Source organism: Echinops telfairi, unplaced genomic scaffold (assembly GCF_000313985.2).
Source record: "Echinops telfairi isolate 266 unplaced genomic scaffold, ASM31398v2 ScPeMD7_20;HRSCAF=75, whole genome shotgun sequence".
NCBI lineage: Eukaryota > Metazoa > Chordata > Mammalia > Afrosoricida > Tenrecidae > Echinops > Echinops telfairi.
In genome coordinates, this window is record NW_022103917.1 from 5,189,703 (window position 1) to 5,215,897 (window position 26,195).

The 26,195-nt window shown below is 41.3% G+C and overlaps 1 protein-coding gene and 1 non-coding gene across 4 annotated transcripts in view; one reads left to right on the forward strand and one right to left on the reverse strand.

Annotated features, from left to right (window-relative positions):
- Positions 1 to 26,195, forward strand: part of ATP11C (ATPase phospholipid transporting 11C) — a 188,745-nt gene that overhangs the window by 12,418 nt on the left and 150,132 nt on the right. The window lies entirely within an intron of this gene.
- LOC115869082 lies at positions 13,598 to 13,726 on the reverse strand. Its single transcript, XR_004045987.1, has one exon. It is a non-coding gene; the product is annotated as a U6atac minor spliceosomal RNA (small nuclear RNA).

Genomic DNA, 26,195 nt, shown 5'->3' on the forward strand with positions numbered 1-26,195 from the left:
CAGGATGTGCTCCACTCTCTCTTCCTCCCCATTCATTTGCTCTTGTGTGCTCTGATCAGACATGTCCCTCTCCCCTAGCTGCAGCTTCAGTGCCATCCTCTAAAGTAAATTCGTCTGAGAGGAGGAATTCTTAAATTTAATATAGTTAAAATTTTCAATCTCTTTCTTTATGGCTAGTGCTTTTCATTTATCTTCAGAGATCACAGTGTTATTATCTTAGTAACCTTTCCTGCTAAAATTTTCATGTTCACTCCTATTTTACTTCTCTTTCTCATTTCCTTAGCCACTTACTTCCTGTTTTGTTTTTTCTCCCAGAAAAATCGCCAGCTTAATTCTGAAGCATTCTAGGTTGCCCATGTTAAGTGCCAGTGTGTGTGTGTGTGTGTGAAAATATTATTAACACCAACAGCTAAAGTTGGAGACTCACTGCCACCAGGTCAATGCCGACTCACAGCGATCCTAAAGGACAGAATTTAACTTCCCCTTGTGAGTTTCAGGGCCTGTAACTCTTTATGGGAGTAGAAAACCCCGTGTTCCTCCCGAGGAATGGCTGGTGATAATGAATTGAGGATCTTGCGGATCTTGCCCAACACATAACCGCTACGCCACCAGGGTTTTAAACACAACCTTTGCCAATTTAACATTTTCCACATGCACATCAAATATATTAATCATATTGTATAACCATCATCCTTTGCCAGACTTCCAGCGCCATAAACAAACTCACTGCTTCCTAAAAAGTACTCCTGTTTTCCTTCTCCCTCTAGCCCCCCTCCACTAGTAACCATCAATGAACCGTGATCTCTAGATAGTTGTCCATTTTGACTATTTCATATGGGTGAGGTCAAACTGTATTTGCCGCTTTATCTGTTGGCGTGTGCTACCCAATTGTTTCAGCCTCATAGTGACCCTCTATGACGGTAGAACCGCCCCATAAGTTTTTCTAGGCTGTTATCTTTATGGGAGCAGATGGCCAGGTCTTTTATCCTGTGACACTACAGGGTGGTGGTGAACCATCACCCTTTGTCCAGTGTGTCACCAAGACTCCTCCCCCACCTTTTATTAATGGTTATTATACAGGGCACTGGTGATACCCTTGGGGAGCTGTTGGATTGCTAACCTTATAAGGTCCACAGTTCAAACCCACCATCGCTGTTCTGTGGGATAAAGATGAGAGTATCTGTTTCTGTGCAGATTTACAGTTTAAAAAACCCTATATAAGGTTGCTGGGAGACAGAACCAACTTGATGGCAGTGGGTTTGCGTTTTATACAGGGGCAAAATTTTTGTTGTTGTTGTTAAGACTTGTTGCAATTTCTGGATTTATAATGATAGCATTTGGAAGTATTGGCGAGATTTGGATGTGCACATTCTTAGCTATGTTTGGATTCCAGGGCTGTGCTTTTCAATATCCAGCTTTTACTGCTAATGGATTGACTGTGTTGTTAAAGGCCAGCCATTCTCAATTCAGCCATTGACTTTAAATTTGCTCCATGTTTGATTCAAGGACACTCTTAGGAAAGTGCTTTCTACCTGGTGATGGTTAGGATAGGGAATTAATTGCAGGTGTCTTTCTGGTGCAACAGGTGCCAAAGGATCAGTGATTCTCTTTCTGATGGTTGGTTAGAGGATGGATTTGTGTGGGATAGGAAGATAACAGAAGAAAATTTTAACTTGGGAAAACAAACAAACAGCTTTAAAAATAGAAGTCTTAGATTTACAGAAAAGTTGCAGCGATATTACCGTATACACACTCCTAGTTTCCTCTATTAGCAACAACATCATGCCTCTAATCAAGTCTACAGTCAATGCACATTTCCTTATTGTATCTCCAGAAGCTCTGGCTTTGTGGTTACTCATTGGGCTGCTAACTGCAAGGTCAGCAGTTCGAAATCACCCGACACTCAGCAGGAGACAGATGGGGCTTTCTATTTCTGTAAAGAGTTACAGTCTAGTAACTCAAAGGGGCAGTTCTACCCTGTATATTAGGCTCATGAGTTGGCGTCGATTCAGTGGCACCAAGCACTTTTTACTACTAGAACTCAACTGCCATCGAGTCAATGCGAACTCAATGACCCTAAATCTGTGTCTTCCCTGTCCTGTAGGGTCTCTATGATAGCACGGAGTAGTATTTCTCTAAAGGCCTTTTCCTGCTCCTGAATCTTATTCAGGACACCAGGTTACCTTTAATTGTTTGTTGAATCTCCTTAGACTCCTCTTGGTTGTGACCATTCCTTGTTTTCGATGACCTGGACAGTTGTGAGATAGACTGGTTGGCTGTTTTTGTAGACTTAACCTTCAAATGTGATTTATTTTCCCCCCATGTAGACCAGGGTTTCGGTATTTTGGCAGGGAGGCCACAGAGGTACAATGCCAATCTTCTGACATACTATCAAGGTTGAAATCATTGTTGATTGTTGATTTTAATCACCTGTCCAAAAGTACCGTTTGCCAGGGTTCTTCATTGCAAATTCACATCCTTTTCCCTCTTTCCATACTGCCATCTTTGGAATCCAGTCACTAATTATAGCCCAGGGGATTTTTTTTCTTTTTAAATATGAGAATCCAAATAATACTTTCTTGCTGTCTGTGGGGCGCTCATTAGTTTCAGGTCTCGCCTTTTAAGTTTTACTTTAGTTTGAAGACAGGTATATGCAGTTATCATGTTTCAGATGTTCATTTAAATTGTGAAGTGCAGTCAGCTCATGAAATTAAAATGGATATTTGAGTGATTCTTCTGGGTGCAGTTAGGGCAGCCTAATGCGGCTTTGCATGTCCATCTCTTGCCTACCTCCAAGTACTCTCTGGTGGCCTTAGCTGCTTCTAACATTTAACTGCTTGCTTGCCAAAACCTCTATGAAAACATTTGGGTAGAGAGAGTGGCCCAGAATTTTTTTTAGTTTGGCATGAACTCACTTGCTAAAATGGTTTTTAATCAGCTTATGCCTCTCATCAGTGCTTCATTTGCCAGAGTAAGATGTGGCCCTAAAGACTTGCTTGTCTTCACTCCTTTCTTATATCTCCTAGCAGTGAATGAGCTACTGATCTGCAGGGATAATAACTACTCTATGTGTGTTTTCTGCAGGTTCTGATATCTTAAGAACGGAGAGCTTTAAAAAAGAATATGGCTTTACTGCCTGTACTCAAGGTTGCTTCAAGCCAAACAATATATAGCATGAGTTGTAGAGAGGGCTTGTTCCTAGAAATCCCCAGACTGAAGGGAGCATAGACAAAGGAGAAGGAACTAAAGCAAGTGACAGTACTTGTTGAAAGACTCATGGCCAGGGTCAACAACATGGGAACGTTGTCTCCAACTGCCCTGCTCACTCTCTCCTCACTTCATACGTCCATTTATGTCCCTGGCTCCTTTATAGCACTTCTCAGACTCTTCTGGGAAGCAAGGCGCATAGAGGGTAAATGACTAACTTCTTAGTGAAGTTAGCCATCAGTACATTAGTGGTAGTTTTGGACTCTACTTTTGAGTGGTCAGTAGAGAAAATAACATACTTCACTAGATTTAGATGTATTTCTGATAATTGAAGGTAATGACTCCACCATGGAAGTAGACAAAAATGGGAATTGTTTTGTTGCATACATTTATTAGTCCAGGTTCTGGATAATGAGAGAGAAGGCCAGGAGCCTATGAAGAAGTAAGTACAGCATGCTTGGTGAAGTAGGGGGGCAGTGGAAAAGAGGAAAGCCTGTGGCAACACAGTGGCTGCAACAATGGGCTCAGACGTAACAACAATTGTGAGAATGGTGCAGGACTGGGAAGTCTTTCGTTCTGTTGTGCATAGGGTCGCTGCGGGTTAGAACCAACTTAATGGCTCTGAACGATGACATGCAAAAAAAGGATATTAAACTTTATATTCTTAATTTCTTAATGTTGTTTGTCAGTATCTCTTAGGTATTATGGTAATATCTATTGACCACATGGAAGAATCTGATCTTTTTTAAAATTTGTTTTTATCTTTTTGAAATCATTCTTTTATTTGAGAACAACTGAAAACTTGGGAAGATAGTACAGACAGAGAAGTGTAGCATACCCAACGCTCACTTTCTATAGTCATTAATATCTTTCATTAATATGGCCCACTTGTCAGCAGTGAGTGAATTAGTATTGATATGTTACCATTAAAATAAACACTTTATTTGTGTTTCCTTAGTCTTCAATATCCTTTTTCTGTTCCAGGTTCTTACCCAGGACGCCCTTATCGCTGTAGGCCTCTCTTGACTGACAGTTTCATAGACGTCCATTGTTTTTTAATGACTTTGACACTTTGGAGATGTACTGGTCAGGGATTTTGTTGACTGTGCCTCAAGTGAGATTTGTCTGCTGTTCTCCTCTTGATTAGACTGGTTAGGGATTTCGGGGAGGAAGCCCACAGAGGTAAAGTGCCATTGTTACCGCATGTCAGTGGCACATACTAGCAACAAGATTGAATGCTGCTTGTCCCGATCATATGGTTGAAGTTGTGTTTGCCATGTGTCTCCCCTGTAAAGCTAACTCTTTCTTTAAATGGGAAAATCAATTTTCCTTCCCGCTGTCATTCTCGGCAGGAAGATAGTCCATTTCATTTGTTCATTCAACAACTATATTTGTGAATTAAAGTTTATATGTGGGTTTTAGTTTCTTTTTCTTCAGAGTTTATTCTTACTAATTAGAGAAATAAACCATATTTTGGGAACACCTTATACTTTGTAGTTAACAAACTATACTGGGCTTGTCACTTAAGATTTCCTTTGATTATAGATGAATCATTAAAACAATTACAACCATGTCATCTTGGAGTTAGAAAAATAGTTTTCTATCCCTGTCATTTACTAGGCTTCCTTATGTTCTCCCCTTACTCAATTTATGTTCGGAAGTAATGACGAAACGGATTTCCCCAAATGAGACGTTTCTGTCTTTCCAGTTTTAAATACAAAGGGATGGATAGATATTGGAGATCTAACAACCTCCTGCTTATTTACATCCCTTCAAATGTTAGTCACAGCCACAGATGAAGATCTGAAAAGCACTAGGAAAGGAAGCTGCCAGCACTTCTCGTGTTGAAATTTGTCAGGGAGTTTGGATATCAAGGAACTTATGTGTCACGCAGCAGATGAGCCTGTAAGATGAATCTGATTAATTCTTCACAGCAGCAAAATCTCATCATCAGATGGTGTTGCTTGAGAGTTGGATAATATAAATTGTGTAACCTCTGGTGGGTTTCCATTCTGTCATGTTTCAAGGATTGTCTGCTGGGCACTGTGAGCTCGTGAGGAGGGTAAAGAATAGGAAGTGAATGTGTTTAACTGGATTTTGCTTCTTAATGACAGGTGTCACTACCAGATTTGTAGACTGGTTAGGGATTTCGGGGAGGAAGCCCACAGAGGTAAAGTGCCATTGCAAATGTAGACAGAGCAGAGGCATCTGGGCGTCAAGGCTGGCTCTGGCACTCATTTATTGTATAACTGCCTTCAGTGGTCCTCACATTCTGCATTCATATGATGAGGGAGATGCACTAACTGGCTACTGAAAGCTCCTAAAGTTCACCTGAGTCTGGGGTTTAGAACGGGAAAGAGGAGCAACAGTAAGGAGGTCCTCCCTTCCCCATGATAAGTTATGATCATGATATGATGGTACATTAAGCAAAGAGCAAGGGAAATTGGTGTGTTCCCCCATGAAACGTTTTACATACAATTGGGGCATGGGTCTGACCATGGAACTGACGCCACATTACTTTTTAACTATAGGCCCACAAATATAAAAATGAATAGGTTCCTGGGTAATCCCTGTGGGCTACAGAGCTTATTAAGATTTCCATTCTGAAGTTGGCGGGAGTGGTGATGGAGTAGAAAAAGCAGGATGGCACATTCCTTTTCCCTGGTCCTTGTAGGGAACTGGCACTCTCTTGTGTGGACATTCTTTGAGCTGTTCTTCCCTGCTCATGGGCTTGCCTCATGCTGCCAAGGCTGGTAGGGGCTGCTGGCTTTCATATCTCCACAGCTCTCCAGTGGCCAGACCTGGGGCAGGGCAGGTCTGACTGAGGCTTTGGGCCCCAGCCTGTCTTGATTTGGGGAGAATGTTGGTTACCCTCAGGCTGCTAGCTCAGCAGTTTGGCATATCTGCCAGTTTCAGTGTGACTTATGGTGCTCTGGTCTTTGTAAGGCAACTCTGGCCTGATTCCTTCTGACTAAGGCTGGCCTTATACTTGAATGCCAGAAACTGGACACCTCCTCTATTTCTGTCCTGTTCCTCCAAGTTAAGAGCTCTGATTTCTTACAGTTGGCCCTCTCAGAAATTTGAGCGATTTTCAGACCCAGGCCTATTGCTACTGCCCACCAGACAGCCCAGCCATTGTGCTCTGAATGCTTTCTTTCTCCATGGTGAGTCCTTGATGCTCATTGTTCACCTTTAGGATTCTCTGCTTGGTGCTGCCCATTCTTCCTTTTTCTGTTGTGTGCCCTGGCTGACTTGGGTTTCCTCCCAGGGCTGGCTTCCGGGTCCATCTCTGAGCCCCAGGCTCCTTTCCTCCCCAATGTGGAGGATCTGCTTTCAGAAGTCTCAGTCCGAAAGCCAGGGCTTTCCTTTCTCTGAGACCTTCATCAAAGAATCCGCACTCTGCTTTTACTGGCCTTTGCAAATTGTATAGTATTATAAACTCACTTCTTGCCATTGTTTTCTGGAATTTAAAAAACTATCTCTCACAGGAGTTACCAGTTACATTCACGGTGGGGGGTGGAGGGTGGGTGGTCCTAGAGTCAGAACACCTGCACATTGGAAGAGGCCAGCAGGTTCCCTTTCCAGGTCATGTGTCCCTCACTGACTCCAAGGATGATCCTGACAATCACGTTTTGGGCAACAGCTCTCAGTGTTGGGATGGCTTTCTTTTAGAGTTAAAATGACTCATTTATTTATTCATACGGTTATCTTGATTTTTTTTTGCATCTGAGCAGCTACAGCAGAAATGTATGTAGACTATATATTTATAGATGTGAAATAGACAGTAGTATAGAACATCTATGTAGAACAAATGGTTAAACATTTGACTTCTAGCCAAAAGGTTGGTGCTTGACCCTCTCCTGAAGTGCCTCAGAAAACAGGCTTGCTAATTATTTTCTGAAAGACTACATAACCCTGAACAGCCTGTGGAACAGTTTTACTCTGTACGTTGGCATCACCATGAGTCAGAGGCAACTGGAGAAATGTTAACAACATATATTACATGAGCCTCTTAACGATGCCAACAACTCATGTGATTATCAGCTAACCCAAATGCTTGAGACTGGAACCCACACTGGGGCACCTCAGAAGGAAGGTCTGGTGATCTATTAATTTTAAAAAAAGCACCTGCTGGCACTGTTGGTGAGCATTGGACTGCTAACTGAAAGGCAGAGGTTCAAACCCACTATGTGTTAGAGAGGGTTCTCTAGAGAAACAAAACCAGGACACATGATTATATATAGATATAAATATATGCAACACAAAGACACAAACAGCTAATTAATCGACAGAGCAGTACAGAGGGCTCAGTTCAACTCACTTCCGTGAGACAGTTAATATACTGGCAGTCCTTTAACTCACGAGGGCTGCTGGGTGCAAGACAAGGAAGCAGACAGCTGAGTCTTCTGTAGAGCAATACAGGCAATCTGGCCAAAGGCAGCAAACAGCAGGGCAGGTCACCAACAGTCAACCTGATGACAGGGTCCGAAAGTCCCCACCTCAGGTGATGTACACACCAGCAGTGTGGCGAAGCAGGTCTTGAAGGAATCTCAAACTATAGCAACACGGTCCATAGGTCGGGTGTCTCACAGTGTAGCTTGCAAGTTGAGGCAGAGAACTAGCTAAGGCAGCCACACACTGGTCCAATCACCAGAGAGACAAAAAGATGAGGCTCGCCAAGCCATTTCTCTCTTTGTCCTTTAATTAAACTGCAACCTTATTAATCCCAGATGTGTTTATTGGCTAGGTTGCCACAATAAACCTACCTATCACACACTAGTTGCTCCTTAGGAGAAAGATGAGGCTTTTTTCTTCCCTAAAGATTTGCAGAGCCTTAGAAACCCTGTACAACGTCACTTTGAGCTGGCATCAGCTCAGTGGCAGTGGGTTGCTTTAGTTGGTTTAAAGCCTATGGAGCACAGTTCTCTTCTCACACACATGGGGCCACCAGGACTCAGAGTTCCTTTGACTGCAGCTGGTATATATTATAAATAGAGCAACCAGGCACTTCTTGGGATAGAAAGAGCTCTGTCTAGATACCTATGTGTACAAAAGCAGGCATAAACATAATGACATTTGTAAGGATGTCATAGCATGGGGCAGTGTGGTGAAATTTGGGTAGAGGTGGCTTCTTCTCCCTTGTGTAGCCAAAGGAGGTCAGATATGACTGCCGTGCCAGTTCTTCAGGCAGTGCTTCTGTTGTACATAGGGTTGCTATGAATCAGAACCTACTTGACAGCACCTAACAACTGTGTGTATGGATGCATGCCGAGGGAGCTGCTGGTCCAGTGGGGATAGTAGGAAAAGAAATCAGTCACATTTCCCAGCATGCAGTGGTCAGGGGAATGGGTTGAAGACACATTCCTGGATGGACTCATTGTGTCACTCCATTTAACTTCAGTTTTCTCGTTGACTTCCCCAAATGAGAAGTTCTCTTTCGGCCTTCTGACCATCTTACTACATAACAGATATTTGTCACTCCTGTGTGCATCAGCTGCTTGTTACCTACCTGACAGGTTGACACCTAACCCTTTGACATAGCTTTGCCAAGTTGGTGTTGTATATTGCCATCTTTCCCCACTCTGCACCCCCACCAGAAGATCATAATCTATTCCAGACCCCCGCAGGATTCTGGACCTTCAGCAATAGCACTAGGTTTGGCACAGTGGGCAATCAGATATTTATTGGATGGTGAAATGAATGCAAATCTGTGATCTACTTTTTCGTCTGCATCTTTGTTAGAACACTAAGAATGCTATTGAAACACTTTCCTAAACACTATCTTGCCCATAAAACTGAGTTGATTCTGCCTCATAATGACCCTATAGGACAGAATATAACTGCCACATTGGGCTTGCAAGGAAGACTGTCATCCTACAGAAGCACACTACCACTTCTTTCTCCTGTGTGTTCAAAGTGGCCACCTTTTAGCAGCTGAGTATTTTAATGCTCCACCAGGACTCCTGGGCTTTGATCATAGCCCCCTGCACACCCAGGTCTGTGCCGTGCTGCCTTATCCACTATTAGACATTTATCTGCAATTGTCACTGAATAGTCTTTCTTTTTTTTTTTTCAATGCTATTTTCTTTTTTTAATTAAAACATTTTTAATCATTTCATTAGGGGCTCATACAACTCTTATCACAATCCATACATACATCAATTGTGTAAAGCGCATTTGTACATTCATTGCCCTCATCATTCTCAAAACATTTCCTCTCCACTTAAGCCCCCGGCATTAGGTCCTCATTTTTCCCCTCCCTCCCTGCTGCCCCCTCCCTCATGAGCCCCAAATTTATAAATTGTTATTTTGTCATATCTTGCCCTGTCTGACGTCTCCCTTTACCTTCTCATACCCTACAGCTTTTCTGACAAGATAAGCATCTACTGTGTCTCCTCAAAATTCTAATAAAAAAATTCTAATCAAGAGTAAGAAATTGCCAGAATGAAAATACTTCTTCTCTGATCTTTTAAATTAGAACACTTGTAAAATGAGTAGAGTTGTTCTTAAACAGATATACCTGTCTCATTAGGCCGTCTTTGGAATGAGTCAGCTTCACATTCAAGCAATTGGAAAGGGCAGTTAGTGGCCATTTATCATCTTGAATAGATCTGTTTCAAACAGATACCAAATGGAATATTTTGGTCCTATCGCATTTTTGCTGAGCCTTTTGTACAAAATGGCCATAAGTGAACAGTGAAAGACATACATACCAACCTTCACAAATTGTCTGCCTGCCCTTCCTTTCTTCTCTCTGATCATGGATTTGAAGCTTGTAATCAGAAATCTACCCTCTTAATTCTGATTACTTGTAGAACTTTGCCCACATGTTGATCATTTCTAAATTAGTGCACCCTTTGGTTTTTGTCACGTTGAGGTGGAATTTCAAATTCAAGCTCACTGTCAACGAGTTGACTCCAACTCATATGGACCCTATAATAAGGTAGAAGTGCCCCATGGGTTTCTGAGACTAACTCTTTATGGGAGTAGGAAGCCTTGTTTTTCTCCTGCGGGGTGGCTGGTGGTTTTGAACTGCTGACCTTGTAGTTAGCTCAGTGCGTAAACCACTGTGCCACCAGGGCTCCTTTGAGGTAGAATTCATATAGAGCAGTGGTTCTCAACATTCCTAATGCCGTGATCCTTTAATACAGTTCCTCATATTGTGGTGACCCCCCCCCAACCATAAAATTATTTTTGTTGCTGCTTCATAGCTGTCAGTTTGCTACTGTTATGACTCAGGCAACCCCTGTGAAATGGTCATTTGGCCACTAAAGGGGTTGCAACCCACAGGTTGAGAAGCGCTGATATAGAGTCAGATTCACCCTTGTTTTGACAAAATTGTAGTTCGTAATCACTATTGAAATCAAGGTACAGTACTAGGATATTTCTGTCATCCACAACGTTTCTTCCTGACTATACTCAATCCTCCCCTCACTGCCAGCCGTTATCAACCACTGATCTAGTTTCTGGCCCTATAGTTTTGTCTTTTCCAGGATTTGGGAGACATAGAATAAAAATATATAGTCTTTTGAGTCTGGCTTATTTTACTTAAGAGTATACTTTTGAGTATACTTTATACTCTATATAATAGAGTATAAAGAGTATACTCTATTATAGCATGTATCCATAGTTTGCTGCTTTTAGTTAATAATACATTAGGATTTATTTTCTGTGTTTGACAATACTGTTAGGAACATTCATGTACTCATGCACAGATATTTGTGTGGACATAAGTTTTTATTTCTCTAGGGTAAATACCTAGGAGTAAAATTTTGGAACTTTATTAAAAGTGTGTATGCAACTTTTAAAGAAACTTCACAACTGCCTTCCAAAATCACTGTACCATTTTTGATTCCTGAAGCTAGTATCTCTTCCAGTGAAATGTCTATGGAAGATATGTTCCCAGTTCCTCCCAAAAAGGGTGACCCTCCAGAATGTGGAAATCATTAAACGATATTATTAATATTACACAAAAAGATTTTACTGGAGATAATTTAAAAACTCTTGCAGCAAAACATCCACCAGGAGTCCATTATTGCAGTGCACTCCCTCCACAGCTCTCTGTCAGACAATACATGTTGTTATCCAGAGGGTTCTCATTGATTATATTTTAGAATTAGATTATCAGGACTTTATGCTTTCTTTCTCTCTTCTTTCGATCAACTAAAAAAAAACACATCTTTTTTTGCTCATTAGGTGGGGGTTTACCTGATTAGGTCATCATTTTTGCATTAAACAACTTATCAAACTTTCCATGATCCCCCTCCAGTTTATTTTCTTGACACTCTTTCAAAGAATAAAATTTAAACAGTGAAAAAAGTTTAAACATTTTAAATAAAGTGTAATCCATCACATATTTTTCTGTTATGTATCCTCTTTTTGTACTAAGAAATATTTGCCTTATGAAGATTTTCTTAGATTTTTCTAGATGCTTTATAGTTTTATGGTTTGCATCTCAGTCTGATTCATTTTCAATTGGTGTTTATGTATTGTGTGAGGCATGGGTGAAGATTTATGGTTTTGTGTCCATTTTTTCCAGTATCATTTGTTGAAAAGACTCCTTTTTCCATTTGAATTACCTTGGTGTCTTCATCAAAAATCAGTTGAGCATATGTATGTTGATGTATTTCTGGACTCTATTTTATTGATTTTTATATTTACCTTTTTGCAAATACCTTACTCTTGTTCACTGTAGCTTTATAATAAAGTAAGTTTTGAGATAACGCTGATGTGAGTCCTCAAGCTTTATTCTTTTGGTGTGTATGTTTCTGTTATCACTTAGCACCTTTGCTTTTCCACATAAGTTTTAGAATCAATTGTCAATTTTTACAAAGAAGCCTCATGGGATTTTTGGCTAGGTTGAATTTAATCTACAGGTCACATGGGGAGAGAATTGTATTCTTGACAATAATGAATGTTTTGATCCATGACTATGAGATAGCTGTCCAATTATTCAGGCTCCTTGAGTTCTCTCATCAGTGTTGATTGTATTTTTCAACATATGTAACTTTCACACTTTATTAGAGCAATTCTTATGTATTTTATATTTATTGGGCCTATTGTAAATGGTGCCTTAAATTTTTTCAGTTCCCAGTTGTTCACTCCGGAACCTTGGTGGTGTAGTGGTTATGAATTGGGCTGCTAACCATATAGGTCAGCAGATCAAAACCATCAACTGCTCTTTGGGAACAAAGATCAGGCTTCCTACTCCCATAGAGTTACAGTCTTAGAAACCCACACGGGTAGTTCTGCCCTGCCCTGAAGTGTCCCTGTGAGTTGGCATCAATGGTAGTGACATTTTTGGGTTTTGTTTTTTCTCTTTTGGAGTTGTTCACTGCCAGTATAGAATTACATTGGGGCATATTTGTTGAGGGTTCAAATTCAGACAACTGAAATAATGCAAATATTACAACAAAGTGAGTTATTTTAATTTTGTAGTTTCCCAGTACCAATCAGTTATATTTACACTATACTGTAGTCTATCAAGTGTGTAATAATAGCATTATGAAAAAGTTTAAACTATTGTGAAAATTAACAAAATTTGACAGAGTTATGAAGTGAGCATATGCCGTTGGAAAACTGGCACCAAAAAAGATATACTGAGCATTAATGGAGCGAGATTACATGTCTGTCGTCATTAGGAGGCCCTGAAGAGACCTTCAAGTGAACATTATCAAACTTCAGTTGCTACAATATAATATTAAATTGAGCTTTTGTAATATATTGCAAAATATTCAAACTAAAAAAAAGATTGAAAAATAACACTTGATGTAGGGTTGCAATAAACCATCAATTTGTAAAAAAACACATCTGCAAAGTGCAATAAAATGAGGTATGCATGTATATGTAAATACAGTTGTTTCATGTTGTTGATCTTATATTATTCAACTTTAGCAAAATCTAGTAGCTTCCCCTCCCCCCTCCTATTCCCTTAGATCCTCCATTTAGATAACTTCCATGCACGTTCTATGATTAGAGGCCATTTTATTCCCTCTTTCCAAACTCGTATATATCTTTCTTTTCTGCCCCTTCCCACATAGTAAGGTCCTTTACCCAGTGTTCAATAGAAGTGTTAAGAGTGGACTTCTTGTTCTTAAAGAGAAGCATTTAATCTTTCACAGTTAAATATGATTTAACATAATTTGGCTATCAGGCCAAGGAACTTTCCTTCTATTCTTGGTTCACTGAGATTTTCTAAAAATGATGATGAATGCTACAAGAATGCCAAACACTATTTTTGTATTTAATGAAATAACCATATGGTCCCCCCACCCCACCACCGGTTCCTTAGGCTTTTTATAACGTGAGTGATATGGTTTGATTTGTGAATATCAAACCAACCTTGCACTCCTAGGCTGAACCTCATGGGGCCATTTTGTATTAATTTATGGAGAAGTCATAGATAGATGCCATGAGGTAGGTGGCAATTTCTTAACCATATGTCTGGTATATAGGTCACCAGGACCTTTTCCATCCATGCTTAGGGGAATGCTAACCTTCTTGACTTCTCAGCCAGCACATTTGATATGGTGTTGTTTCACCTTCATTTGGTCTTAGGCTGTCCATGAGAGTGAGGGGAAAGATAACAGACATAGTGTCTGTTCTGTCGGCAGACCACATTTGACCTCATTTGATGGGAAATTGAGGTCTTAACAACTAGTAAATGACATGGTCAGAATTTGAAGGCAGGTTCATTTGGGAAAACTTTTGTCCATCCTACGACATCATATTGCCTCCCTTGGGAGTGAGTGAGAGAGAGAGAGAGAGAGAGAGAGAGAGAGAGAGTAACAGAGAGAGAGAAAGTGAAAGAAGAGAGGTGGGAGAGAGATTGATGGAGACTCAGAAGAATGTTCTCCTGCTTCTCATTGTCATCTCAGAAGCTGGACTTTTTTAGGTATGTCAGTAAGAACTTACCGTATATACTCGTTTATAAGCAGAGTTTTTCAGCACATTTTTAATGCAGTTTTTGTGGTAAAATTAGGTGCCTCGGCTGATATTCGGGTCAGCTTATACTCGAGTACATACAGTAGTTTGAATTTAAGTGCTGCCATTTACTTGATTAGTGACACCTCTGTCTGAACCCCATTCAAAAAAAAATAAATGCAGCATTTTAACATGGGGTTTTTATGAGGAATACAGCTAGTGTATGTAAAGTATCTTACATATATAATGCCAACTATTATTATTGATTTCCTCTCATTAACGTTTGGGTTTGGAAAATGCCAAATGAGACTTAGAATAACTTGTTGTTTATTTAGTTCTTCTTTTAACTAAAGAGTTATAGCAACTCCTTTTGAGAAAACTAGATTTCATTTTCTCCACTTCTCACTTCTACCTTCCCCAAGTCAAAGAACACCAATGTATTTATTAAGCTTATTTTCGGATTTGGGACATTTTAAAAGTACTGCCCAAAGCTTTGGGCTTTCCTAAGGTCTGGAAGTGGATTTCCCAGCATGGAAAATTGGACATGCCATATTCATTTGTACATGGGAAACCAACCCTTGTTTGTAGCCAGCTCAAGCCTCTTAGCCAACATAGATCTGACAGTTTAGCACTTGGTGAGACTCTAAGACAGAAACAAAATTCAGGCTCTCGGGGAGTAGTGATTGCTATTTCTTTTTGAGGTTATTTTGGTTGGCAAGGAGACCTGGAGGTGCAGTGGTCTGACAGCTTCAAGTCTGGTAGTTTAAACCCATCAGCTCCTCCTTGAATTGGAATCAACTTCATTCCAGTGGACTGTTATTTGCCACAAGTAGGCCCAAGAATTCTGTGCTTGATTAATCAGGTCAGGAACGTATCAATGAAAAGTGGATTCTGAAAGAGAGCAGCCCTCATCAAATGGATGCAGTGTCCAAGACTTCAGGAAGACTGTTAGCTGCAGCTCCAGCAATCCATAAAACCTCCTCAGCACTGAGGCCAGTGATTGGGATTTTGTAGCAGTGTCCTTCCAATTAAAAAATGTTGTATGACAGATGAAAGAAAAGGAAAATACATTGTATTTTCAGAATATTTGGAGAGCATCGCAGTGTCCTTTACTTTGGGAATCACTAGTCTTTAATTAGAGAGGCCTAGTGATGTAGTGGTTATGCATTGGGTTGCTAACTGCAAGGTCAGCAGTTAGCGGAACTTATTGGGCTTATTTTTGGAATCAATGCCCAGACAGACTTTCTACTCCCACAAGGAGTTACCACCTCAGAAATCCACAGGGGGCAGTTCTACCCTGTCCTATAGGGTTGCTATGAGTCAGCATTGACTTTATGGCAGAAGAGAGAGTATCTTTTTTTAAAAATTGCATTCTTTCTAGCCCTGTAGTCATTAACTCAATAAACTTAAAATTTAAACTGTGGCTTGTAATAATTGTCATGAGCTGATATCATGATGAATTCAATACACACGTTATAGTTATTATCTTTGTTTAAAAGTCAGGGAATTAATGTTTGGATGATGTTTAGGGTTTTGACAGATCTCTTCCATTGGTCATTTTTCCCCAAGTTATATAGCTGGAAAAAAATGTAACACTTCATACATTTTCAAAGCATATTGATCACATAATTTTGTCTCATGTTTGTGCTACTTTATTATAGTTAAAGTAGGTCTTAATTTCTATTTTATGATGAGAGAAATCGACCTTGAGAATATGTTTTCCTAAAAGATCATTGGACTTAAAATACCCAGAAACCAATTCTGATTTTCGCCTACTGCTTTTTTCACCCATGAAATCTCTGGGCTTTGGGCATGATCTCCACCGTTAGGATTAACATATATGAGAGGAAATAAGCTTTGGGAGTAACTTGTACTCTTCATACATGTCTACATTGGGTAGGGGAAAGGGCCCAATCAGGAATTCCCCCAAACTAGTCATTACATTTTAAAAAATAACTTTAACTACAATTGAGCCTTGGTGGCATAGTGGGTTACATGTTGGACTGCTAATCACAAGGTCAACAGTTTGAAGCCACCTTGCTGATTTGCATGGGAAAGTTGAGGCTTTCTACTGTAAAGATATACAGCCTTGGTAACACAAGGGGCAGTTCTACACCATCCTATAGGTTCTCTGAGAGTCACGATGGACTCAACAACAGTGATTGAGTGAGTTTACAATTAAAGGGCAGTATGGTAAGACCTTGCCTGCTAAATCTGGCAGGGCCTCTTGACTAGCTATTTTGTGTTAAGCACTGTTTTAGGTGTTACAGGGAAATGGAGATTAAAACAACAAGAAAAATATGATCTTAACCTCTTCAGGTTTAAAGAAGATTTCAGGGAATGCTTTTAGTTTAAGGTTTAAAGATTATCCCAGGCAATCGTTTCTGGGATTCATCCAGCCTCCATGGCTCTAGAAAGTCTATGAGAATTCTGTTCAGTGTCCCCACCTTTGATCAGGATTCTTCTATGGGATCTCTGATCAAAATGTTTAGTAACTGTTCCTTTGTGGAGTTCCATATCTTTTTGGAATAGCATCAAGGAGTGCTGCACTCAGTCACTGTCTGAGAGCAGCCTATGGGAGGAATGCCTTCAGCACAAACACAGACAGATTTCAGAAATATTTCTGAGGCAGTAGCTGGAGTCTTTGGTCACTTGTATAGTTGGAGATCTTTGGGTTGTATTTTCTTGGCATACAAATGTCTTCTCCTGTTTAATTCTTTTTGTATATCCTTTTGGGTCAGCTTTAAAGGTTTCTCCTTCTGAGAAATTTTTCCTTGAAGCATATTCTCTAAATGTCACATGGTGAACTCATCACTTAGAATGATCACCCTTAATCTCTTTCTGGCTAGTTCCTAGTGCAATCATTCAAGTATGACCCAGCTCGAGCAACACCTCATCCAGAAAGTCTTCTTGATTTACCCCATGAAGCTGGGTTGTGGCTCTTCTTAGCTCCCAGAACATTTTGTCTCATTGTATTATCATTATTAGGTTACTTGTCTCCTCACTAGACTCTGAGTCCCTTGAGAAGATCTATATAGATTTCCCATCTTTGGACTTTTACTAGGACTAATACTTCATAGGGGCTCAGGGAAATTTTGGTGAATGAGTGATGTGGATAGGCAGAAGGGGAGAAGACAGTTGAGGTAGAATGAACTGCTTAAGTTAAGTCATGGAAGGGGTAGAAGGAAGGATTTGCTATTTAGTTAATCAAATGCCTTTTTCTTTTTCCAAATATATGTGGCTTGCCTCAAAGCTGTCATTTTGAGGAAAGTAGATTTTGATGCATACCTATGGGAAAGGAGTGTCTTGCTGGCAACTGAAAATGATTCATTGTTGGGAATTTTTGTTGAAAACAATCATTTGTTTGAGTATTTCCTGAGAGACTTCTTCACCAAGAGGAAACAGAGTGGATGGAAATGGAATTTTACTGCTGCCAGGAAAAGTGCGATGAAGATCAAATCTTGCCCGCTGACTACTACCAGAATAGACAATTCCATAGAGTGAAGAGGTTGCAAAGTCCCAGCTAATGGCTCATATGTATTTAGTATTCAGTGCAGCTGAACTCTCATTCTGTAATGGGATTTAACTAATATTGTCAATCCAATTTGTAATGTATGAATTAGTAGAGACCCATACATCATGGTGTTTGCTGCCTCTGCCTAATGGTGGTCATCTTTTAGATGGAAAGGAACAACAGATCTGGCTGGTATCCCACGTCTCAGCAGCCGCTATCAGCCACCTACTACTGCTCCATATTGTCAGGATATAGACGTGCTGAGGCTAGAGACTGACAAAAGTACGTTGTAAGAGCAACTAAAGATTTAGCCTTTGATCTTATGTAATATTCTACCCTTGTGACCTGGGTTAGACTCTGAATGAAGCCCTTAAAAACCAAACCCGTTGCTCATGAATAAATTGTAACTCATATTGGCTCTATATAAAAAACCTAACTCAATGCCATTGAGTTGGTGCTGACTCATAGTGAACCTATAGGACAGGGTCCCATAGGAAACTGCCCCTGTTAGTTTCTGAGACTGGGAGTAGAAAATTTTACCTTTCTCCCTTGGAGCAGATGATGATTTCTTGCTTTTATCAACCCAATGAGTAACCACGACTCTACCAGGGCTCCTGTAGTGGCCCTATAGGATAGAGGAAATTGACTGATGGAATTTATATAATCTCTGTGGAAGAAGACTGATACATATTTCTCAGGAGAGCAGCTCTAGTGGGTTGAAACTGCTGTACCATACAATACAATAGCATACCCACTGCCAACAAGTTGATTCAGACTCTTAGCGCCCCTATACGGCAGAGGAGAACTGATTCTTAACGTTTACCAGGCTGTAAATCTTTTTTTTTTAATCATTTTATTGGGGGCTCATACAACGCTTCTCACAATCCATACATACATCCATTGTGTCCAGCACATTTGTTGCCATCATCATTCTCAAAACATTTGGTTTCTACTTGAGCCCTTGGTATCAGTTCCTCATTTTTCCCCCTCCTTCCCCATTCCCCGTTCCTCATGAACCCTTGATAATTTATAAGTTATTATTATTTTATCATATCTTACACTGCCAATGTCTCCCTTCACTCACTTTTCTGTTGTCCGTCTCCCAGAGAGGAGGTTATGTGTAGATCCTTGAAATCGGTTCCGCCTTTCTACTCCACCTTTGCTCCACCCTCCCGGTAATTGTCACTCTCAGCACTGGTCCTGAAGGGATCATGTGTTCTGGATTCCCAGTTGTTTCCAGTTCCTATCTGTACCAGTGTACATCCTCTGGTCTAGCCAGATCTGTAAGGTAGAATTGGGATCATGATAGGGGGTGGGGGGGAGAAGCATTTAAGAACTAGAGGAAAGTTGTATGTTTCATTGTTGCTACACTGCACCCTGACTGGCTCATCTCCTCCCCACGACCCTTCAGTAAGGGGATGTCCAGTTGCCTACGGATGGGCTTTGGGTCCTCACTCCGCACTCCTCCTCATTCACAATGATAATTATTTTTTGTTCTTGGATGCCTGATACCTCATCCCTTCGACACCTCGTGATCACACAGACTGCTTTGCTTCTTCCATGTGGGCTTTGTTGCTTCTGAGCTAGACGGCCATCTGTTTACCTTCAAGTCTTTAAGACCCCAGACGCTATGTCTTTATATAGCCAGGCACCATCAACTTTCTTCACCACATTTGCTTATGCACCCATTTTGTCTTCAGCGATTGTGTCAGGGAAGGTGAGCATCATGGAATGCCAGTTTAATAGAACAAAGTGTTCTTGCACTGAGGGAGTACTTGAGTGGCCCAATGTCCATCTGCTACCTTAATACTAGACCTATACATATATGCACATAGATCTATTTCCCCATCCTCATGTATAAATATATTTACATATGTACATGCTTTTATTTAGACCTTTATAAATTCCCTTTGCCTCCTAGCTCTTTCCTTGATTTCCTTTTACTTTCCTCTTGTCCCACTATCATGCTCGAGAGACTGTAAATCTTGATGAGAGCAGACAGCTTAAGTTTTCTCCCATAGTGGCTGAAGGGTTTGAACTGCTCACCTTATTGTTAGCAGTCTAGCGCTCAACTCACTGTGCCACCAGTTTAAAAACTCACTGTCAAGTCGATGCTGACTTGTAGTGACCCTGTAGGACAGAGAATAACTGTAGACTCTAAATCCCTACGGGAGTAGAAAACCCTTTCTTTGTCCCGAGGAGCAGCTGGTAGTTTCGAACTGTAGGCCTTGTGGATTGCAGCCCAACGAGTAACCACTATTCCATTAGCTCACCTTTTGTGCAACTAGCAGGTAGGTTTTTTGGTTCTTCAGTAGAGACATGGGTCTAAAGGTTAAATCTTAATACTTTTGTTTTCAAATATTTGGAATTCTCTCCTATTTATTTTTTTAAATCATTTTATTGGGGGCTGTTACAGCTCTTACAAGATTCCATATATCAATTGTATCAAGCATATATGTATATGTTGCCATCATCATTTTTTAAACAGTTACTTTCTATTTGATCCCTTGGTATTAGCTTGTGGTAGTTACATAATCTAGTGTCAATTTGAGAGGATTGCAAGTGAAGGAGTAGAGTTTGGCCTGTCAATCAATATATAACCAATGAGGCCTCTGTGTGGGCATGGCCTTCTCCTGAGAATTCTGGAAGCTCCTATATTTTCCTTTTGGAGGCGGTAGATACTTTTCTCTCTCTGCTCACTCCCTGAGAGGACGCTTTACTGACAAGACACGTGGCTCTAAGCCCTGGGAGCTGGAGATGCAACCAGACCTCTGGAACCAGAGAAGCTACATGGAGACCCTTGCCAGAGCTGAGATGCTTACAACGCCACTGGACTCAGAAGACTTCCAACCCACTGGCTTGTGATTTTCCTGCATTCAGCGTCATTATATGTATTTCGTGGGTCTCAAGAGGACTTTATAGATTGGTATCGGACATATGGGATAATATTGAACTTAGGGACTTTATCTGGACTGGGCTGGGACATTTTCTCAATATTCAATTGCTCTTGTATATAAACCTCTTTCTTATGTACATATGAGTCTCCATGAATTTGTTTCTCTAGTCTACCCAGACTAACACACAGCTCTTCTTTTCTCCTTCCCCCCTCTCCCCCTCAAGACCACTTGATAAATTATAAATTATTATTTTCATAAATTACACTGACTGCTATCTCCCTTACCCCCTGGTTTTGGGTGTTATGCATCTATCATTGCGATTGGCTCCCCCTTCTCCTCCCTTCCTCCCCCCACCTTCTCCCTACCCTCCTGGTATGACCACTCCCATTTCTGTTCATGGGTTTATCTGACCTGGATTCTGTGTGTCATAACCTCTTATCTGTGCCAGTATACATGCTCTAGTTTAGTCAGAGCTGAAAGGCAGGATTGGGGTCATGGTAGTTGGAGGTGAGGAAGCCTTAAAGCACCAGAGGAATATTGTGTGTCTTATCAGTGTTACACAGCACCATGTTGTTGACTAACCCCTTCCTTGTGACCCTTCTTTGAGGGGATGTCTTATTGTCTACAGATGGCTTTTGGGTCTCTGGTCTGACCCACCTCATTCTAAACAATAGGGTTTTTTTATTTGTTTGGGTCTTCTGGTTCCTGTTACCTGATTCCGTCGATACCTCATGATTTCACAGGTGTGCTTTTTCCATGTGGGCTTGTTGCTTCTCTGCTAGATGGCCGCTTGTTTAACTTCAAGGCTTTTGGACCCCAGACACTATATCTTTTGATAGCTGGGCACCATCCATATTCTTCATCACATTTGCTTATGAACCCATTTTTTCTTCGGCGATTGTGCCAGGAGGCTGAGCATCACTGATTGTCAGGTTGTTAGAACAAAGTGTTCTTATTTGAGGGAAGACTTGAGCAGAGGCCCAAAGTCTGTCCACCTCCCCAAAGTATTGCCATATAAATATATATTTACCTATGCCAATGCCTCTATTTTTATGAATTAATATATTTACATAAGTGTGCACCTATGTTTATACTTCTATCCATAGCTTTGCTTCCTAGATCTTTATTCTCCTTCCTTTTAACCTCTTCCTGCCCCACAGTCATGCTCACCCTTCTTCTGCCTCTTAGTAATTCCTCTCAGCTAGCTTACTGTTGTTCCACCAGGATCTCTACGTCCTCTTCACTGTTGATTTTAATTCCCTAGCTGTTCCTGTCCCTCCAGAACCTTCCGTCCCATTGTTTTCCCCTTGGACTTGCCTCCCATGCCTATCTTTTTGTTGGTAGGCAAAACACTAACAGAGACAAAACAAAAAGAAAGCAAAAGATTGAATAAAAAGAGAAAAACAACACCACCACCGCCACCACCCCCAAAAAAAGGATGGGGAAAGCCTAAATAATTCCAGGTCTGTCCGCTGACCTTTATGACTATCTCCCCACTGGTCCTGGGGGTTTCTGGGAACTGCCCCTCCGAGCCTGAAGTCTATTTTTGAGGCTCCTCAGGGATTTTGTGGCTTTGCTTTACTCCCATAGCTTGTCTGTTATGTTCCCATTCTTGGTTCTCCCCACTGTGGGGTGGTCAGATCCGACACATTCCGTGCCACGTGTCCCCACTATTGTCTTCTTTTGTGGTATGCTCCAGCGAGGGGACATCATGTCTTGAGCTCTTGTAGACCCTAGAGTCCTCTCTTTGCCTTAGCTGCTCCGTGCAGGGACATCATCCTCTGGGCTTAGTGTGTCAGTATTGGGTCTAGTCCTTCGCGCTCTCTCTTTCCTTCTTGGTTTACTTCTGTATGTTGGCAGGCCGGTTCCTCTCCCCAACCTTCACATTTAGTCTTGTCCTTTGTAGTACATATTTCTAGGGTGTGTGTGTGTGTATGTGTGTGGTTAGTTTGGCTCTGATTGGGGCTCACCCTGTAGCCCTCTCTGTTTACGAATTGCTCCATGTTGTTACAGTGCCCTCAAGGTTTGGCACACCATGGTGGGATCTGCACTCACACTCCGATTTCTGTGGAGACATAAACGAGACCCTCCCCCTGGGCTTATTACTTTTTTTGGTTGAGTAATGTCACTATGCATCAAAATGGACTGGATGATGCATAGCAAAAACAGTATCAAAGCAGGTTGTTTGCTATTATCAATGCAAGTTGAACATCTTTCCAGTGATAGTCCAATACAGTGTGCTTAGGAAACTGAGCTGTTATGACCCAGACTATAGTTAATCTAGCACATATAATTGCTGATATCCATCTCTTCTCTCAGGCATTTTGGCTTGTAGAGAAGCAAAATCACTTGCTACTTCACTACATTCAAACCTTGTGTGGATTGTTTCTTCTCTTTATCATTGACTCATCTTTTCATATTTCTGTATGCTTTGTCTTAAGGTACAGACACATGAAAATAAGACAGTGCATGATGTTTTCCACCTTCCCTTGATTTGGTTGATCAGAGCATCTCTTTTTCATGTGCCTCTGCATAGTCAATAAAACACAAATAAGCATATCTTTGTTTTCAGTCAAGATCCATTTGACTTCTGCATTTATATCCCTTGTTCCACTTCCTCAACTGAAAAGTCCCAAAGGCATGCCATACAGAATATATCCAAATCTGAACTTGGGTTCTGTGTCCTTTGCTTTAAACTTTATCTTCTTGTAGCCCCTCTCCAAGTTTCTTGAGGTTGGAAATCAACCTCAAGATATTTTTCAAATTAGTTTATTTCCTCCTCATTTGCACTCCCTTCCCTGGGCTAGACTTTTTCTCATTTTTGCATCTAGAGGCAATAGCTTGGGGTACAGAGAAACAGTAGTTCTTTTATCTTCTTCCTAATGCCTTCTCTGTCCAGTGTACTGTACACAGTGTCATAAGAGGGTGCTTCATGTATTCCCAAATATTCAAGATATGACACCAATGTAGAGTGACTCTGTTCCCTCCATCTTCTTTTTTTCCTCCAGTTTTTAACAACCGTTTCATTGGCACATAGTTTACATAGCATGCACTTCAGTAGTTCAATCCTCCAATCATATAAAGGAGAATCATATAATCGTTACTGTATCAATTTGAGAACACCCCATAGTTAAATCACCTTTAAAATGAGTTGTGCAATCACAGTCAGTTCTAGTGCTTCCTCCCCGCTCTTGTCTTCATTTCCCACTCCAGAAATCCCCCTTCCCTCCCTATCACTTTCTCCTACTCCTGCATCCCCTACCAACCCCTGTGTCCATTATTATCACTATGCATCCACTCCTCCTATGGGTCACAAACTGGGAAACCCAACAGAACAATAAAAACCAAAATTGAAATAAGGTGTTAAGGATAAAATAATAATAATGAGACCAAAATACAAATAATGAGTGAAAAAGAAAAGACCCTCATCAACATTTCAAAAGCCAGGGAAGAAATTTCTGTCATGAAACAACTAAGAGGTACTTACACACAGAACCAACTCAGGTCAGGTCTATAGGGAGGTCACCTGACAAATTATGGAGTTTGATTCAGCATATTCAAGATTACAATGGTCTCTGCGTGGTAATAAGGCTGTTAGATCCCTACCCTTCTGGTACCACTATTCCCACTGCTGCTCCTGGATTTTGTGTGTCGTGAGCTCCCATCCCTTCCTATACCTGTGTACATGTTCTGGTCTAGTCTGAATTGAGAAGCAGCACTGGGGTCATGGTAGTGGGGGATGGGGGGGTGAGGAATACTCAAGGAACCAGAGGAATATAGTGTGTTTCATCGATGCTTTACTGCACCCTGGTGACTCATCCCTTCCCTGTGGCCCCTCTGTGGGGAGATTGTTCCACTGTCTACAGGTGGGCTTTGGATCTCTGCTCCAGCCCACCTCGTTCTCAACAATATGTCTTTGTTTGGTATGTGTCTCCTGATGCCTATTACCCGGTCCCTATGACTCCTCATGATTGTACCAGCGGTGTGCTTCTTCCATGTGGACTTGTTGCTTCAGTGCTGAATCACGGCTTGTGTAACTTCAAGCCTTTAAAACCCCAGATGTTATATCTTTTAGTAGCTAAGAACCATCCGCCTTCTTCACCACATTTGCTTATGTACCCATTTTGTCTTCAGAGATTGTGTGTTGGGAGGGTGAACATCTCAGACTGCTGATTGGTTACAACAAAGTGTTCTTGTATTGGGGAGAGGGACCAGCATGCCACACCCACATGGAGGGAGGAAGAGAAAGAGAGAGCCCGACTGGACCAGGCTCAGAGGATGAGGTTTCTGCAGGGAGCTAATGAGACACAGAGGGGACTGGGCAACCAACAGCAGCACGTGTCACGTTGTCCCCTTACTGGAGCAGACTGCGACAGAGGATATTTTTGGGGTCACATGGTGGGGAGGCAGTACGGTCTGAGCCCCCCCAAAACAGAGCAAACCAAGAAGGGAGCATACAAGATCAACAGCTGGAGCAAGGCAGGGGTACCAAACCCCTGAAGAGCCTCCCAGGGGGCGCTTCAGACTGGGAGGGGCAGCTCCTGCGCAGTCATGAAGGCCAGCAAACAGATCCAAGATTTTTGTATATTTCTTCTCTATATATTTGTTTTTAATTTTAATTTTTCTTATTTATTTACTATTTTCATTTTTTTGAATCAGTTTGGGCTATGTCATAGTTGGTGTACCTACCTAGATAGGATAGGCATAGGAGGCATGCCCGAGGAGAGAGCAGCGGGACCAAAGGTCAGGGAGATGTGGGAGGTGAGGGCGCGGTGGGCAGGCTGCGCCATAGACAGGGGAACAACTACGGTGTTCGAGCCAATAACAAGGAGGTGATAGAAATCCAAGGTGGGGGGACTGGGTGTTGGAACAACAGCAAACTAGCGTAGAGGAGGTACCCAGAGGCGGAGATAAGGGGAAAGTGACAGTGGGGCAGGAGGAAGGTAAAAGGAAACAGACAGAAGGACCAAGGAAGCAAAGCAATGGATAGAGGCATAAACATAGCGGTGTACATGTGTAAATACCTTAATCCACAAAATAGAGGTATCGGCCCATGTACATATATTTATATGGCAAAACACTGCTCATACCTTCACTCAATACAAGAACACTTTCAGCACATTTTTAATGTAGCTTTTGTGGTAAAACTAGGTGTCTCGGCTGTTATTCGGGTCGGCTTATACTAACGTATATACTGCATATACAATCATTTTTGGGGAAATGACCACATTATTTCAGTGCTGTTGCTTTTGTTATAAAAGTTTCTAGGTGTGGAACTGAACACTTGGTTTGGCCTCTCATCTCTGATTTCGGAAAATAGCTCCTGGAATTATTGAACAATCAAGGTGCCTTTTGTTTTCTGACTAGTCAGGTATCACATAAACTTATGTAAATGAGCTAGGATCCTCCAGGCTCATCCTGGCAACAGACCTCAGAAAAGGGGTGGGTATGTTCAGTTATGCACTTCTATTGGTTGGATCAATCATAACTAGACAGTATGGCGTGGGAGAGAGTACTGCTGGGACCTCTTCCAGAGTTTGCCTGATGCATCTCTTCACTTATAACCTTTCCGGTTATAATAAATGAGTAACTGTAAATATCGGTAGTCTCTGTGCCTTCAGTGAGTCATTTTCTTGAATTATTGAACTTGCTAG